We start from the raw sequence: 16,729 nt of genomic DNA on the forward strand, positions 1-16,729 counted from the left end.
CAAAGCCTCAATTTGCCCAAGAAATTAACGACTAAAAATGAAAGTCACTGAAAATGTTAGCTAGCTGTAGGACTCGAACCCACATCTTCTGGATTACCGGTCCAGGGCTCTACCAATTCAGCTAAGCTAACATGCCTTCTCAGTCACTTCGAGGGTGTGTCATTTCAAGGGACAAACCAGCCACTCTCTCCCATTAATCATCCTCCTTTCACTCTTACATTTTTGCTCACTCATACACACTCATACGACGGGATCCCGTCTACGTTATTTTAGTATAATCATCTGATTTCTAACTAGTCACAATATTACCATGGTTTTGGCGTATTATAGCTTGAGTTGCTTTTGCGCCAATAAAATTCAATCATCATCATCATATATCGATTGCCTTACTTTCCATCTTTAGCTGCTTGCATGCTGACGAGGGCTGCGCCTCAGACATCTGCGTAACTGTCATGTAATTTGTAGTTCGCCCTTAATTTGATTAAGACATTTCACAGCTCATTTTCTCTTTCACTACAGAGAAAGGACTTCTTGGCCTCACCGTAATACCTTCATCTTGGTCGATATGTTGGTGGACACTTTTATGTTTTGTATTGTGCGGTGACTATGTAATTCTTATTGCAATGCATGCAGTGTATTATTAGGGTTCTTCGTTTTCGGGTTTTATGATTTTTCAAAATCGGGGTTAAAAATCGGGCGCTATTTGCACACGAGCATTCGGGGAGAAATCGGGCGCTACGATCACTATTTGATACGTCATCGGGGAATTTTCAGGTGAAACGAAAGGCATATGAAACAAGCCATTGCTCCAACACGTGGAGGAGAAACAAGAATCTTTATGTATTTCCGCTCGTAACTGGGGCAGTGAATGACTGCCATGTTCAAACACTTGCTCGAGCCCCACAGAAGCACGTTTTTCACTGATGCAGGAGGGGATTATAGAAAGACGACATATAGGTTGTCACAAATAGCTGTCTTTGCTGATATTATGATTCACTTTTCTGACGGTTTACCGAGAATGACAAGTTGAAGGACCGCGAGGATTTCGGGTAGATATCGGGGTTTACCCGAATTCTTGAAAACTTGTTCGGGAGGGAACTATCGTGAAAAATCGGGTGTAACCCGAAAACGAAGAACCCTATGTATTATACTAGGTAATCCGAATAAAGAATATGCCTGTTATTTTAACCGTTGTGTTTCTGTTGCCCTCGGCATAACACCCTTACTGAAGGGTGTTGTCTTGCCTGGGGGTGTAGACATACACCAAAAAGGGAGTCAGGGTACCGCTAGATTACACCAAAAGAGATGTTCAGAGAACACCCTTTCTGAGGGGTGTAGTTTCGCCAGAGGGTGTATACCGGGTGTTTCAGTTAAATCCCCGGGCTAAATAATTCGCGAACCGGTGCACCAATCGAATAACTTTCTTTTTTACAAGTATCTGTCCAATACCGCCTACAAGATGCGCACCGCGTGAATGAGCGGGAGGCGCTCATTATAAATAAAAATTCAAATGAGTTTCGCGAAAAAAGATAACTTCTAAAGCAGGGCGCCGTCGGCATTACAATGGGTACTACCCCTTCTGGGACCTTCAGTAGATACCTTTTAGAGAAAAATCTGCAACCGAAGCGGGTCATTTGTTGCAGTAATTAATTGGTTTCGGTTTACATATTTTTGTCGCGGCTGGTCGCGGTGAAGCGCAAAAGGATGCTCTTTCACTCCCATGTCCACCAATGAATTACATCCTTACACCAATGAATTACACCAATAAATTACGTCCTTTTGCGCTTCGCCGCGACCAGCCGCGACAAAAATACGTAAACCGAAACCAATTAATTACTGCAATAAATGACCCGCTTCGGTGGCAGATTTTTCTCTAAAAGGTGTCCACTGGAGGTCCCAAAAGGAGTAGTACCCATTTTAATGCCGACGGTGCCCTGCTTTAGAAATTAGCTTTTTTTCACGAAACTCATTTGAATTTTTATTTAAATAATGAGCGCCTCCCGCTCGTTCACGCGGTGCGCATCTTCTAGGCGGTATTGGACAGATACTTGTAAAAAAGAAAGTTATTCGATTGGTGCGCCGGTTCGCGAATTATTTAGCCCGGGGATTTAACTGAAACACCCGGTATATGCACCAAAAAGGGAGTCAGTTATAGGGTATCGTCAAATTACACCCAAAAAGGAGTTAGATTTTTTAGAGTGCAGAAGATGTGGGTTCGAGTCCTACAGCTAGCTAATCTTTTCAGTGACTTTCATCTTTCATCACCTGCCGTATGAGCCCCGGACTGTCGGACAGCTCGTTGTAGGCATCCACGTTCCGCTTCTCCATCAGTGCATACACTGTTGGAGTAACTGTGCCGTGGCCCAAAGAGCAGTGGAGCTGTCCTAAAAGTTCCGTCGCAGTACCAATGCGTGCTTTCTCGCATGAAGTGCAGATTGCGGGCTGTGGAGAATATAAGCATTCTGTTACCCAGGGCGTTGTTATCCGACAGAAGGAATTGTGCTCCCGAACGAGTGCCCGAGAAAGGTTCAGGAATCACCAAACCGTCGAGACTTGCAGGGTTCGGTGGGAGAGATGCGTGAGTGGCTCTCTGGCGCCTGTTTTCTTCAATAACGGCAGAGACGGCTTAGCTCGCGCACTTTGTATGGCCTCGGCTACGACTCGTTGCGTTACCGATTAGATTTTGGGGACACGCTTCAAGTTGTTCAGAGTCTGCCTGCAAAGAAAGAAGGGATTGTGATGTGGAACATATTCCGTATGACTGACTCCCACGCTCATATTGCTCCGGTGGGTCGGTGAACGTAATTCGTGCATACGCCATACCTCAAAGGAACTCCGAAGTCAGTAATGTATGCTTTACTGTTTCTCTATTTGCGCGGCGTTAGGCACGTGGTTGTGCGACGTCTCCTGGACAACGGTGGTGCCACATGTCTTTGTTTTGCCGGTGCATTTCTTCTTTTCGTAGAACATACATCTCCAGTGTCGCAGGTCACCGAAACACTTATCCTTTCTGTACATGAAGCCAAATGAGGCAAGTATAGGCTTCCCCTTGTCGCTGACGATAAATTCAGCCATCACTCGTGTAGCAAACTGAATGACCAGGTTGACGCGACCTCCTAGCAGTCCCCAGAGGGGAGACTATTTTTTATGTATTTATGTTCGTATTTTAACGTGTAATTTCGACGTCCGGTGGAAACCAACATATTTGAAGTTTTGTCCATGCTCTGAAACACCGCCAGCTAGCACCGGCGTGCTAAAAAAATACTCTCTTCAATTCGATGCAGGTTTGCTCGCGGGTTCTGCCCATCGCAGTTTTTGTCTATCGCGGTTTCTACCTGTTGACTCGCTATCTTGTCAGTCGCGGTTTTTCACTCGTGATTTTTGGCGGTCAGCCCTTTGCATCCCATTCAGTTCTTTGCTATGCACACGGGAATAAAAAGGAGGACATTGCCCTCCGCCGTGACCCTCACATTCGTACACACCATGTTGTGGCCTCCGTCCCGCATTGGATCATTCTTCTCGTTGGATCCACCGTCTCACATTGGACCTCTCTTCGCGTTGGATACTTTTTCACGCTGTCACGTAACTCTGTTCGATCCTCCTTCTCGTTGGAGCCTCCAGCTCATTGGACCCTTGAGCCACAAACGCTGCGGATTTCCAGGCAACGGGGCTGCCGACAAGGCAGCAACTGCAGCATTGCAGAAGACTAAGCTTAGTGCCATACCCTTCTCAAAGGCCGACAGCAAAATCCACCTGAAGAACACAATTCAACAACTACTCAGTAGAAACCTCTGGAAGACATCTCTACGGCCCGCAGATTACCTCTCTACAATAGATCCAGGTCTGACAACAAATATCCATGTCAGCCTAGAAAGAACTATTCAAACAGCTATTCACAGGACCCGACTGGGACAACTATATACAAAAAAAAAAACACTTCATAGAATGAAGCTAGCAAACTTCCCACTCTGCAGAACTTGCAACGTCCCTGAAGATACGCATCACGTCATAATGTATTGTCCATGCAGTGTTTGAGTAACATAGAAGAAAACTTTAAACGACACTGGAAAAACTTGACAACCATCCATTCAGCTTCTACAAGATTCTTGGAGCTTGGCCAAGCCCTCACCAAGACAAGGCAATGAAAGCCTTCTGTGCATTCTTGGAGAATAGCGGCATATCAAGCCGCTACTGAAGAACAACAAGTTGTAAACAAGACACAATAGTACATGTGATGCTCACTACAGAGTGTCACTATGATAGTCGCTGCCATATTGGCGAAACTCACAAGAAATGGAGCTGCAGGCACCCTTTTGGGCAGCCACCAAGTTTCAACCCCGCTCAGTTAGCTAAGAAGAAGAGCGCGCTACCACCACACCTCTCCAAGTATTCCGAAACTATGCGTTTGGGGGCCCCATAGAGATGTATGTAACCGAAACCGAGGGGGGGGGGGAGGCGAGCGTTGATGTCTCTGGAGTGGCTTCGCTTCTCAGAGCAATAGTCAGCAATAGCATAGCAATAGGTCTCCTCCGTCTCCTCCTCTCTTTCTTTCCTCCGTGTCAAAACACGTTCTGATACCGATGGCGCTCAGCCCGGTCCGAAAACGATGCCATTAAAGTTTCAGTTTCAAAGTCGAGTAAAAATTGCGCAAACTTTCTGATTTAGGTACTCTGCGCGATTATTTCTGATATGTGGGTTCGAGTCCTACAGCTGGCTAACCTTTTCAGTGACTTTCATCTTTCATCGTTAATTTCTTAGGCAACTTGAGGCCTTGTATGTGATTGTCCCTTCTATGTTGTTCCAGCCTCAGAACATCAGTCCTCTCATTTCTGATATATTTACCTAAGAAAAATAACTTGAGCAAATAACGATATACGATCATAAGCGATTGATGTATGCACGTACCACACTAGCAGTGTGCACATGCAATACAGAGCTCTTTCAATTCACCCTGGTGAAGTTACGCATATTTCTAGCGCAGATGACTAAAATTCCAGTAGAGCTGGAGAACTCCAGGAAAGTGGAACTACGGCAACCCAACATGAAACCACTTGCTAGCGGGCTGGACCTTAGTTGGAACCATGCAGTTGAAAACAATTTGCTTTTCGTATGGAACCAATTCACACCTGCATGAAATCCATTTACTGGCAAACTGGAGCACGGTTGGAACAAGTTGGAAGCCATTTGCCAGTCAAGTGGAAACACTTCACTTTGAAATGGTCCACTTAAGGCCATTTTGTTTCCCGAGTGAATTCACTTGGGATTCCAGCCCAAATTTCTACTTGGGAGAAGATTTCAATTCGCTTCCCAGGGAATGTCATAGAAGGGAAGAAGAAGAAAGAATGTCATACTGTGGTGCATACTCGAGAGGAAGAAAACGAAGATGAAAAGGCCAGAAGAAGAAGGTCGGAAGGTGCAATCGGTCCGGCAAGTTAAGCAGCTCAAGTACTTGGGGATGCGGTACGACGACTCGCTGAGCTGGCGTCACCACATAGATCACTTGTGTCTAAAGGCAACGAAGGCAATCGGCGTCCTCCACCGGTGCTCTAGCCCCCGTGTCGGCATGCGCAGAGATGCCCTGCTCTACGTGTACCGTTCTTACGTGCGACCCATTTTGGAGTTTGGAGCGGTCCTTTTTTCTTCCCTGCCTGACTGGCGACTAACCAAACTGTACATTTTGGAGCGGCGGGCCCTCCGACTCTGCTTGGGCCTTCCCCGGTATTCGGCTAATGATGCACTTCTCCTTGAGGCCCGGTTGCCTTCTCTCAAGGCTCGGTTCCGGCTACTTACTGTGAGCGTCTTCCTGTCTCAGCGCCAGAACCCCATTGCGCTGTCAAATAATGCGGCTCTCAAGGATGCTCGGCTGTGGCTAACTCGGCAGTGGCACCGCAGAAATACTCCGCAATTAGTTTTCGCCCAGCAACTCCTTCTGCCATTAAAGGTTTCGCTCTTGGATGTGGGTCCCACTTGGGGCCCGGCTGGACCCTCCTTCTGTGAGTGTCATTAACATCTTCCCCACGAGTGTTCGTCATGCTCCTTTGCGTACTCTGCAGACAGTGCTAACGAACCATCTTCATAAATTTCCGCTACATCTTGTGGTCGCAACTGACCCCTCTGTCTCAGAGGAGCGCTCTGGGGTCGGCCTTTTCTTCCCTCAGCTTGACTTCCAGTTCCCGGTGCGGCTCCCAGATTTCACCCCTCCATTTCATAGCGAGTTCCTCGCCATGATTCTAGCTCTCAAAAGGGTCCCGCCCACATGGGAAAGGGTGCTCTTGCTTTCAGACTCACTCTCAGTCGTTTCCGCTTTGGCGTCATGGAGGTAAGAAACTAAGGAGAGGGCTATAAGATCGGAGGGCCGTGGGACCCCTCTAGCGGTCGCTCCTGGCAATACCACGCCCATCTAGTTGCCCGGTCACGTGATCCCCACATGTTTCGGCGTTATGGCGGTCTACGCGGTGGCCTGGAAGTTTAGCAAACCTCATCTTCAGCAAACGTCTTACCTTCAAGGAGTCAATTCGCACAATACTGGGTTGTTTCAACATTTTCCGCGTGATAAATCACAGCAAAAGTTGAGCAAAACAGAAAAGAAGCCAGGCAATGTCACGATGACGTACGTACGTCTTCTAGCGATTTAGTGATCCATTGCTTCCACACTGAGATTATCTGTCTTGTGTTTCAACGGGTGTGATAACTTCCAACTCCAAAGATGTTATGAAAGCGGAAACAAGTTATTCGGCCTCAGCTCGTCTCTGTATTCAGGTACGATACGCCGCGGACATGGAGGACGCCATGTTTTATGACGTATGGCAGTGACGTTTATGGGTCACGTGTGTGGGCAACTAACCACAACGCCATGCGCGGGTCACAGCACGCTCGCTTGCATTGGGAGAGGCGCTTAGGGCATCTCCTTAGTTTCTTACCTCCATGTTTGGCGTCCCCTTCTCAAAACTTGCTCTCCATTCTGCTTACGCTCGTTCCCTCGCACATACGCGATATCATCATAACGTGGGTTCCTGGTCACCGTGGGCTTGCTGTAAACGAGACCGCTGACTCCCTCGCAAAAATGTCCCTCTCTGGGGCGGTTATTGGCCTGCTGCCTCCCCTTGCACATGTGTGTGTCGCCAGATACAAACATTTTGCACGGCTATCCTCTGGCCCCATTTTGCGCCCTGCGTACGCCCATCTGTGCTACCCGTGGAAGCCGAATTCCCGTCTTTCTCGGCAGTCAGGGGTCTCGCTGACGCGCGCTCGTTGCCTCGCACTCCCCCTCAACTTCTATTCACCGAGCCGGCCGCTCGTCATCCCCCGCGTGTCCCCACTGTGGCCAGGAGGAGACGGTGGAGCACTTCCTCATGCACTGTAGCTTTTACGCTAGGCTTCGAGAGGCCTATATAAGTCTCCCTCTCCGTCTGCTGGGGGTTCCCGTGTCCCTACCAGACCTCCTTTCGTTTGGAGCCTCCAGCACTTCCGGCTGGGATAGGTCGGTAGCGGTTGGGCTTGCATATTTTATTTCTCGCTCGCGCCGCTTCTAGCCCACCTTTGCATCATCCCACCTTTGCATCCACATTCACCCACATGCACGCCGAAGTAGCTCATTAGGTCTGAGAAATTCCGGTGGTTCCCTCGCACGAGGCGAATCAAAAGCAACATAAGTCTGAAAAGGGTGGCCGAAGGTTACAATGGCATCTGGTTGCTTTGGTTTACACCAAGTATAACTTCGTGCCACACTTTCAGTGTAGAGTATCCAAGTCCACGGGCTCTTACTTACCTCGAATGGAAAGCTACGGTCAATCACACAGCCATACATCTACACTGACTACTACACAATGACTCTACTACAATGACTACTACTAATGGATACTACAATACCTCTACATGACAATTATGCAAAAACCACGACACGCACGATGCTTGCCCTTGTGCCATGGAGCTAAAACAAGCGAACTTCAGCACCTCCACCACTCCAACCATTACATTCTCCACCAACCATCACATTCTCCACCCAAATTATCACCGTCAAGTCAAAGTACAGTTGGACATCCTCATAGCCCTGGCCGATCTCCCTTGTGGCTAATGGCCATTCTCCGTGGGAAGAAGAAGAAGAAGGAAGTTCGGTTCGCTGCCAGTATACAGACGGCAGAGACGGCTCTGGCTCTGGAATTATCTCTCTCTCTCTCTCTCCTCTGTTGCTCTGGTGCGGCAATCTCTTTTGTTGTTGGAGCTTGCTTGTTCTCTGCAAGCTCAGGCCTGTCTGGGCTCTTCTGCTTCTCCCTCGGTTGCGGCGCCGCTTACCTCGCCGGTTGGTGAGACGGGCGGCGATGGCGACCGCTGCTCGCAGCGGGCCCGACCCTTACTGGTCGGCGTCTGTGGATATTCGCTCAGTCCCCCTGAGCCTCATCAAGACCAACGGCCTCACGTCCATCCCAGTTGCAATCAAGCTTACCGATGGCTCTGTCATCCGGTCCAAGAACCCGAAATCTCTGCTTCAAGGCCTGAAAGCCATTACTTCTGAGTTCTGTGACATCGCCGAAGTTCGCCAATATGGAAGAGATGGCATCATCTGCAAGTCTGACAACGTCAACGTCATCCGCTCGCTCCTGTCAGCTTCCACCTTCGGCAGGTAGCCGGTGGAGGCCTTCATCCCGCACCATCTCGCCTGTGTCAGAGGGGTGGTGAGGGGCGTCGACGTCTCTCTTCCCGCTACTGAAGTCCTCGAGCTCTTCTCTGATGCTGGTGCCCTCGACGCGTACCGCTGCAGCAGGCTTGACAACGATCGTCGCATCCCAACCCAGTCCGTAGTTGTGTCCTTTGCGGGACTCGCCTGCCCATCTGAAATCAAGTCCTGGCCACTCATCTTCTGCGTAGACACCTACAAGCGAAGATGCTACAGTGCAAGCGATGTTTCCGATTCGGCCATACTACCAAAAACTGCAGATCTGATCACCACTACCGCCACTACGGCGAAGGCCATGACGAGTCCACGTGCCATATGCTAGTGTCTCCCCGAAATGTTGCCTCTGCGGCGGGAAGCACTCTGCCGATAACCAATCATGCCCTTGCCGTGAGCAGGAGTCTTCCTTGTTAGAGGTCATGGACTCTCGCCACTGTTCACGGGCTGATGCGGCTGATGCCTTGAAGAGACGCGGTTCGGATTTCGCAAGCAGAACCCAGCAAGCTGTCCAGTCCCCATTCCCTGGCGATGTGCTTCAGAAGATGATTGATACCGCCGTCGAGGCTGCAGTCTCGAAGGTTAGAGCGGAACTTGACTCACTCTGCGCCATGGTTGCGTCCCTTTCTGAGACTGTCCACGCCATCTCCGGCAACAAACAAGTGGCTTTAGCCTCTGTGCCCTCTGCTGATCCTCCACATCAGCCCTGTGAACCCAGCTCTCCCTCCTGCTCATCGGCCTCCGCCCAGTCTGGCCGCCTGTGTCCCGCCTCATCCCACGAGGACATGGATGCGCCCTCCTGCAACTCCAAGCGTGACGCCTCATCTGCGTTAATGTGGTGCAGCCCCTGCGAAAAGCCCCATGGCAAGCGTTCAAAGAAGGGTGGCCGTCCGAACAGTGGTGACGACGTCCTTGCTGCCGCAGTCGCTGAATCCATACTGGGTGATGAGTAGCTTGCGTGTCTTGCAGTAGAACTGTCTTGCGATTTCTTCAGCTCTATCCGACCTCCACACGCTTGTCTCGAACTGCTCTCCTGACCTGATTCTCCTTCAAGAAACGTGGCTATTCCCCCGACGATCTTTTTCTTTTCCGGGCTTCCAGGTATTTCGCCTGGACCGGACCGTGAGACGGGGAGGCGGTCTGTTAACGCTCATCTCCCTTAGCCTAGTGCATTCTGCCCGCGTTGTGTGGCAAACCCTGTCCCCTCTTTGCGAAGCCCTAGCGGTGCGGGTCACTCTCCCACGCTTAGTCCCCCTGGACGTCTTCAATGTGTACTGTCCGGCTGGCTTCCAGTCACCCTCGGCGTTCAGTGGTGCCCTCTCTAATGTGTCTCAGCGTTACATCGTTGCCGGTGATTTCAACTCCCATCATGTTTCGTTGGATTCCAAGACTGACTCTAGCGGCAGGGAGTTGTGGGACTGGATATGTCGTCATAACCTCAGTGTTGCAAATGATGGATCCCCGACGTTCCTGCGTGGCACCGCAAGGTCGATGCTCGATCTCACGTTGCATTCAGCTGCAGCCCGCCTATCTTCGTGGCGCACGCTGACCTCGGGCTCTAACAGTGATCAGCTTCTCACCTTCTTTGAAGTGGTCATACCGGCTAGACTCGCTGCTACCTCGCGCTTCCTCTGTAATTACTCCCTGCAAGACAAGAACCTGGCCCGCCTCCTGCAGGGCAGCTCTGAGCTCCCGCCCGTCAACCGTGCAATAAGTGCTGCCTCCTCGCTGACCCGCTCGATAGCGTTATCCACCTTCCGCATTGACAAGCGATCGCCGTCAGTCTGTGCGCCATGGTGGAAGGCCGATTGCTCAAGGACCTACCGGCGCCGCAAGGCCGCTTGGAAACAGGTGCTCGCAAATACTTGCTACGTGAAGTGGAAAAACTACCAGTTCCATAAAGCCGTGTTCAGGCGTACCATCTCTGCGGCAAAGCGGGCCTTTTTTACTGAACGGAACGCATTCCTCTCCAGCCTGAAGAACAGGAAAGCCCTACATAGGCACGTTTCCAAGATCAACAGTTCTCTCTCCTCAGGGTTCCCCCCTGACTCTCTCGTCATGTCCGATGACGCTGCGAGGGCCCGCGGCAGCCTCCGTGCGGCAGCCTCCCGTGACGTCGTCGTCCGGCTTCATTGCTGTTTCTGCAGAGGAACTTGCCTCAGTGGTGCGCGGTCTCCCAAGCTCCGCTCCCGGTCCGGACGGTGTCTCAGGCAGGATGGTGAGGTCCCTGTGGGATGCCCATCCAGAGGAGCTCCTGAACATTGCGAACGTCTCCATCGAACACTCGTGGATACCGAATGACTGGAATGTGTCTAAGGTGGTTATAGTCAAGAAGACCCCTTCGAGGGACCTGGCCATGGATAACGTTCGCCCGATTGCCCTGACATCCGTCCTCTGCAAAACTATTGAGCGGATTGTGCACCGCCGTCTCTCTTCCTTCTTGGAAGCCTCTTTCGCGCTTAATGATAGCCAGATCGGCTTTCGCCCCCGCTGCTCAATCTGGATGGCGCACGCCAACCTGGAAAGTCAGATTTGCCTTGCGCGCGAGTGCGGGAAGATGTCTGCCCTGGTTACCTTGGATGTTGCGAAGGCCTACGATAGCGTGGAACACAACGTCCTCCTCCATTGTATGGCAGCTCTCAACATTCTCCCGTACATCGTTTCATGGGTTTGCAGCTTCCTTACTGGACGATCATTCTTTTGCTCGGATGGCCGCTTTGTCTCCGCAGCAGAGGGGCGTCCCTCAGTGGTCCGTCCTTTCGCCACTGCTGTTTAACATTTTGATGAGTTCCCTACCTCTCGAACCGGGCATCCTCACTTTGACATATGCGGACAATATTGCCTTCTTCTCCTGCTCTCTATCGCTGCATACGCTACGTGAGAAACTGCAAGAATATCTCCTCGCGCTGTCGTCCTGGACGCGCTCCGTCCACCTCACGTTGAACGTCCACAAATATGTGGTCCTGCTGTTCCCCCATACCAACTGGACTGGAGGGGCCTTGACCATCGTTCTGAATGTTGCCGGCCAGACCATCCGCCAGACCAACCTGCTGCGCTACTTAGGCGTCTGGTATGATGACATACTTCACTGGGACCATCATGTGGAAGTCATAAGCCAGAAGGCTTCGAAAGCAATTGGCACCATCCTCCGCAGCACCAGCGCCCGCTATGGTATGCGCAGGAGGACCCTGCTCTTCCTGTACAAGTGCTACGTACTGCCAATTCTTGAGTTTGGGTGTGTCGTTTTCTCGCACCTCCCCGACTATCGTCTGAGCAGGTTATTCGCCGTAGAAAGAAGAGCCCTCCGCATGTGCATGAGCCTCCCCAAGTATACGGCCAACCAGGCGCTGTATGCCGAGGCCCGCATTCACCCTTTGAAGACTTGGTTCCGCCTACTCACTGTGAACACCTTCCTTTCGCTTTGCCAGAGCCCTTTAGCCACCAGACAGAACCAGTCTCTCAGGGATCGGACCCAGTGGATCGCCCGGAGATGGCGAGAATCCAACACCCCGCAGCTCGTCTTTGTCGAATTCCTTCTGGCCTCGCTGAATACCTCTCTGACTGCCCTTCCTGTGCCCATCAGTCCGGTCTCGTCCATGGCCCTGCTAGTTGCTGACGCGTTCCAGCCCGGCCTTGCCTAGGCTCCGTCTCCCCGGCTTGAAGCCCTCCTCTCGGCGCACGTCAGCCAGTTCCCGTCTCACGTTGTTGTCGCGACAGATGCCTCTGTCTCGGCTCAGCTGGCGGGTGCCGGCTTCTTCCCTCTTCTTCCCTCAGGCGTCTTCTTCCCTCAGCTCGGCTGTCATTGCCCCATCCGCCTCCCTGACTACACTCCCGTGTTCGAGAGCGAACACCTAGCCATGATACTGGCTCTCAGAATGGTGCCCCTTGCATTTCCCAGGATCCTGCTTTTGTCCGACTCCCTATCGGTCATCACCGCCCTATAGCCAGCCCCTCCAGCGAGTGGCTCGAGCTCCTGCAGGCCATGAGTCCTAGCCACATCACGGAAGTGGTCCTGACATGGATTCCTGGTCACTGTGGCCTATCTCCCTACGAGTTGGCGGACAGCCTTACAAAAATTTCCCTCTCTGGCCCTCTCATTGACGTCCTTCCGCCCCTGCCCTATATCACGCGGGCCAGGTATAGAAGGCTGCTGGATCTGACCGCGCTCCGCTCACTGCCAGCCCGGTACGACCACTTTACCCACGCTTGGCAGGCTGACCGCTGCGTCTCCCGTCATGTTGAAGTTTTGCTGCCTCGACTGCGCTGTCTAGCCCTTCCACTGAACTTTTATCTACACCGCGCGGGTGTCAGCCGCTCTCCTGCGTGCGTCCACTGCGGTCAAGGGGAAACTGTGGAGCACTTTCTCCTGCACTGCCCCATCTACGATCGCTCCCGCCTTAGCTACCTTGCGCAGCTGCTGGCTAGACAAGGAGTTCCATTCTCCCTGGGCGCCATCCTGTCGTTTGGAGCCTCCCACACCGAGAAATGGCGGTTTGAAATAGCGTCGAGAGCCACCGCCTTTCTTACCATCTGCGGCCGCTTCTGAAACATCATGCACCTTCCGCCTCCTTCATTCCCTCTGCTATGGCTTCCTTCTACTATCATGCGACCCTACCATCCTCATTGTCCCGTGTGTGAAGCCGTGGGCCTCGTGAGTCTTTAGAGATTACTCTGCACGAAACCCTGGCCAATCGCCCTGTGTGGCTTGTGGCCACTATACCTAGTGGTGGAAGAAGAAGTGTCTTCGTTTCAGTAGCCCGCCATAGTTTCAGCTCCCGTGGCTATGTATGCTGTTCGCCGGTCGGACCGCCTGAAAATGCTGAAATGGCCAGCAGCCAACGTACCTCGCGTACAGAGTAGTATGGAATGTGAGTCTTTGTCTGTAGAAGTCTTCGAACGTTACCTCTTGGAGTACGTGGAACAAAGTCAGAGAGGAGGTTGCAGGGTTGTCAGGTTGGATGTTGATAGACATGCACGTTTCCTGCAGACCCGCTTCAGCCTTCCTGCGGACTTCCAAGTTTCCTACGGTTGGATTCTTAAATTCATGAACAGACACAGACCGCTCCGCATGGACAGCGACGTCTTGCAAGACTGCATTGCAGCCCATGCTGGCCACACTGGTGGTGGGGTGAAGCGTGTCGCCGAATCTGACTTACCTTGTTCAGGAAGCAAGAAGCCCTTTCTTGACACACAAAATAATAGATCGTGTCATAAGGTGCAAAGACGGACCGATTCACACGTTATGACGTAAGAACATCACTCTGGAGCAGTTAATCTCAATAAGGAGCCTGGTACACGCAATGCGAAAGCACTGCCGAGCATTCTTGGGCGACGTCGGCATCCAGATGGCACTGCACCCGGGCCGGGTTCATCGACTTCACGCATAGCTTTTGATGCATTAACCAAGTCTGTGCACAGCGACATGGCACGGTACAAATCCGACATTGTTCCTCGTGCAGGTAACGGTGGCACCGGACAGAAATCCATGGACTGGAAGAAAAAGAGTCGAACTTCACAAGCGAGCGTGCTTTCGCACAGTATTTCTGAGACTTCTCTTGGAGGCCGAGTATCCGTCGGTCAATACCGGGTCCAGTTGACAGTAAAGCAGAACCCAGCTCAAGCAAAAAGGCCTGCCTTCTTGAGCAGGACTGGTGCTGCAATCTTGACAGCCTTTCTGCACGGCTACATCTCGCATAAAAATGCATTATGGTCACGCGAAGCACTCAACAAGCCGATTAGTTCCAAGACACCTTCGAAGCGCATGTCTCTTCAGCAGTACATCAGAGATCACCACAATAGGCTGACGCATTCCCTAGACAGGAATCATAGCAGCACAAGGCATGCTGCAGCATCTCCTGTTCCGTCAAAACTTGGCCAGTTTCAGACAACATCAACCAGCAAGGTTCCCTTTGGTCTAGAGGCACTGGGAGGTTCTTTCCAAGCACTCCACCAATCCTCTAAGTTGCATCTGTCCTTTGCGGACGTGCGAGATCCTCACGTGCTTGGTACAAACGAAGCGTGTCCACGCCTACTACAGCGCCGAAACATGAGCGATTAGAAGGAATTGTCAATACGTTCTGGGAGAAGCAGCGTCCAGTGGATGAAGGAGTAGATCTCTCATTTGGGGAGCCTCTTGAATGATTCAGTCACGTGTATTTGGTAAAAACCATCGTATGCTGTGCAATAAGTTGCAGAGGTGTTTCGTGTGGAACATTGTATCGAACGGTTGGTACCTGATGTGTGTGCTGGTTTCTGTTATCTCTGTTGCGACGAATAGCTCTCAGGAACATTGGTATGTTTCACTTTGCACTTGCATCAAATATCAGGGAAATAAAGAAACGTTTTCGGCATCGGTTTCGTCGAGCACTAGGCATATCACCAGTTGGGTACTTCAGCGCACCTCGATCGTGTACGACTTGCTCGATGCGTGCATAGTTTGTAGCATAGAACTAATGGCGAATTCACATGGCCATTTCCTGGCAGATTTCTTCCTCAGATTCTTAGCACTTGTGTTCGCTTGGTGAAAACATAGATATCTCGCATGGCGTTTACCTAACGCCAGGAATCTGCCAGCCAGGCAGCGGGTTGCTCAACTGTATCCGGTGCCGCGACCTGGTGTCGTCACATCAGCCGCCTGTGTTTTTGGCTGTGCTACCGTAGCTATGCCTTGGAAATTTCGAAGTGATCAATGGCTGAGCTCCCGGAGAGCTACTCTGAACTTGCAGTAGTTGTTGTGCCTCCTTATTGCAATTCGGATGATGAGGACAGCAAGGATGAGAAGGCATGACGTGCTTCGCTAACGCCTTCTGAGCGGCGTTCTTCCCACGAGAACTCAGACCGAAAATCCAAAGTTTGGTCGTACAGCGATGAAGATGTATGTAATGAACAGAGCATCAGTGGCTTTGTTCATTAATTGTGATCAGTGTATGTATGAATTTTTCCACAGTTCAGGAGGACCTTCCGCCTGAAGAGTGACGTGTGCGATACATTGGTCGCCGGGTTCGCTGCTTCTGACGCCTACCCAAAACGCGGAACACACGGAGGTGCAACAGTGAGACACCGAATTATCATTTCTTGTCGGTGGACCTTCTCGCAAGGCTGCAGATGCAGTGCTGCTTTAATTTTCTGTGAGAAAACGAAATAAAAATGGTATATTAGACTGTGGAGTTAAACCGCTAGATTCCAGACGGCGCTCATGTCCGGGTGGCAACGGTCACGTGCGCCAGACTAGCAGTTTCCGAGCGCTAAGCCGTACGCGTTGCCACGAAATCACCAAGCGCATTCGACATAAGAGTTTTCAATCTGTCCTACAGCTTTTTTCCCATCTCCACACCCTAAAGATGAAATAAAATTGAATTGAATTGAATTGAGTCAGAGCTTGAAAAAAACTCGGTGATCATGATGTTATAGCAGAGCCTAAGTACTACCCCATTTTCAATAAAGCTAGAGAGATAAACTTTTATTCTAGCCTGTGGAACCGTTCGTCACGGTGTGGGCCTGTTGCCCTAAAGTTTCACCCGGCGACCGCAGCGACAGCTTCCTGATGTGCAGAGCGCCCTTACTAGACGGTCGTGTCCGGCGTGTTCCCTACCTTACCGCTGTACCGGGAACATCATCTCTTTCGTGGAAATCATTGCGCCACGATTTTTCAGGGCCGCAGTGGAGGCGATACTGTGTACGAACGATCCTCCGGTTCGGCTACACGACCACAACTGGGGCTACAGAATACGGTTCGGACCGCACCCAAACGTCGTACGACAGGCCCCATCAGTTACTACGAAAACTGGTAAACAACAAATCGTAAAAGCGTGGAAGGCAAGGCACACAGCTGACATTTCCACAGCCCAAAAGAACAACAGCCGCTAGATGTCCTCGTGAGCGAGCAACATACGGCGTCGCCGTATGTTGTATATATTTACTTTTGTTCATGTGAATAACGAAAATAAACATACTCCCTTCCTACACCCAGGCGACACACTTATCACCATATTTCACCTGAGGGTGTAGTACACCATTGTTACACCCCCAGGAACTTCCAAAACAAAGCTGTAAGGTGTGAAA

This window comes from Ornithodoros turicata, chromosome 1, assembly GCF_037126465.1.
Source record: "Ornithodoros turicata isolate Travis chromosome 1, ASM3712646v1, whole genome shotgun sequence".
NCBI classification, from domain to species: domain Eukaryota; kingdom Metazoa; phylum Arthropoda; class Arachnida; order Ixodida; family Argasidae; genus Ornithodoros; species Ornithodoros turicata.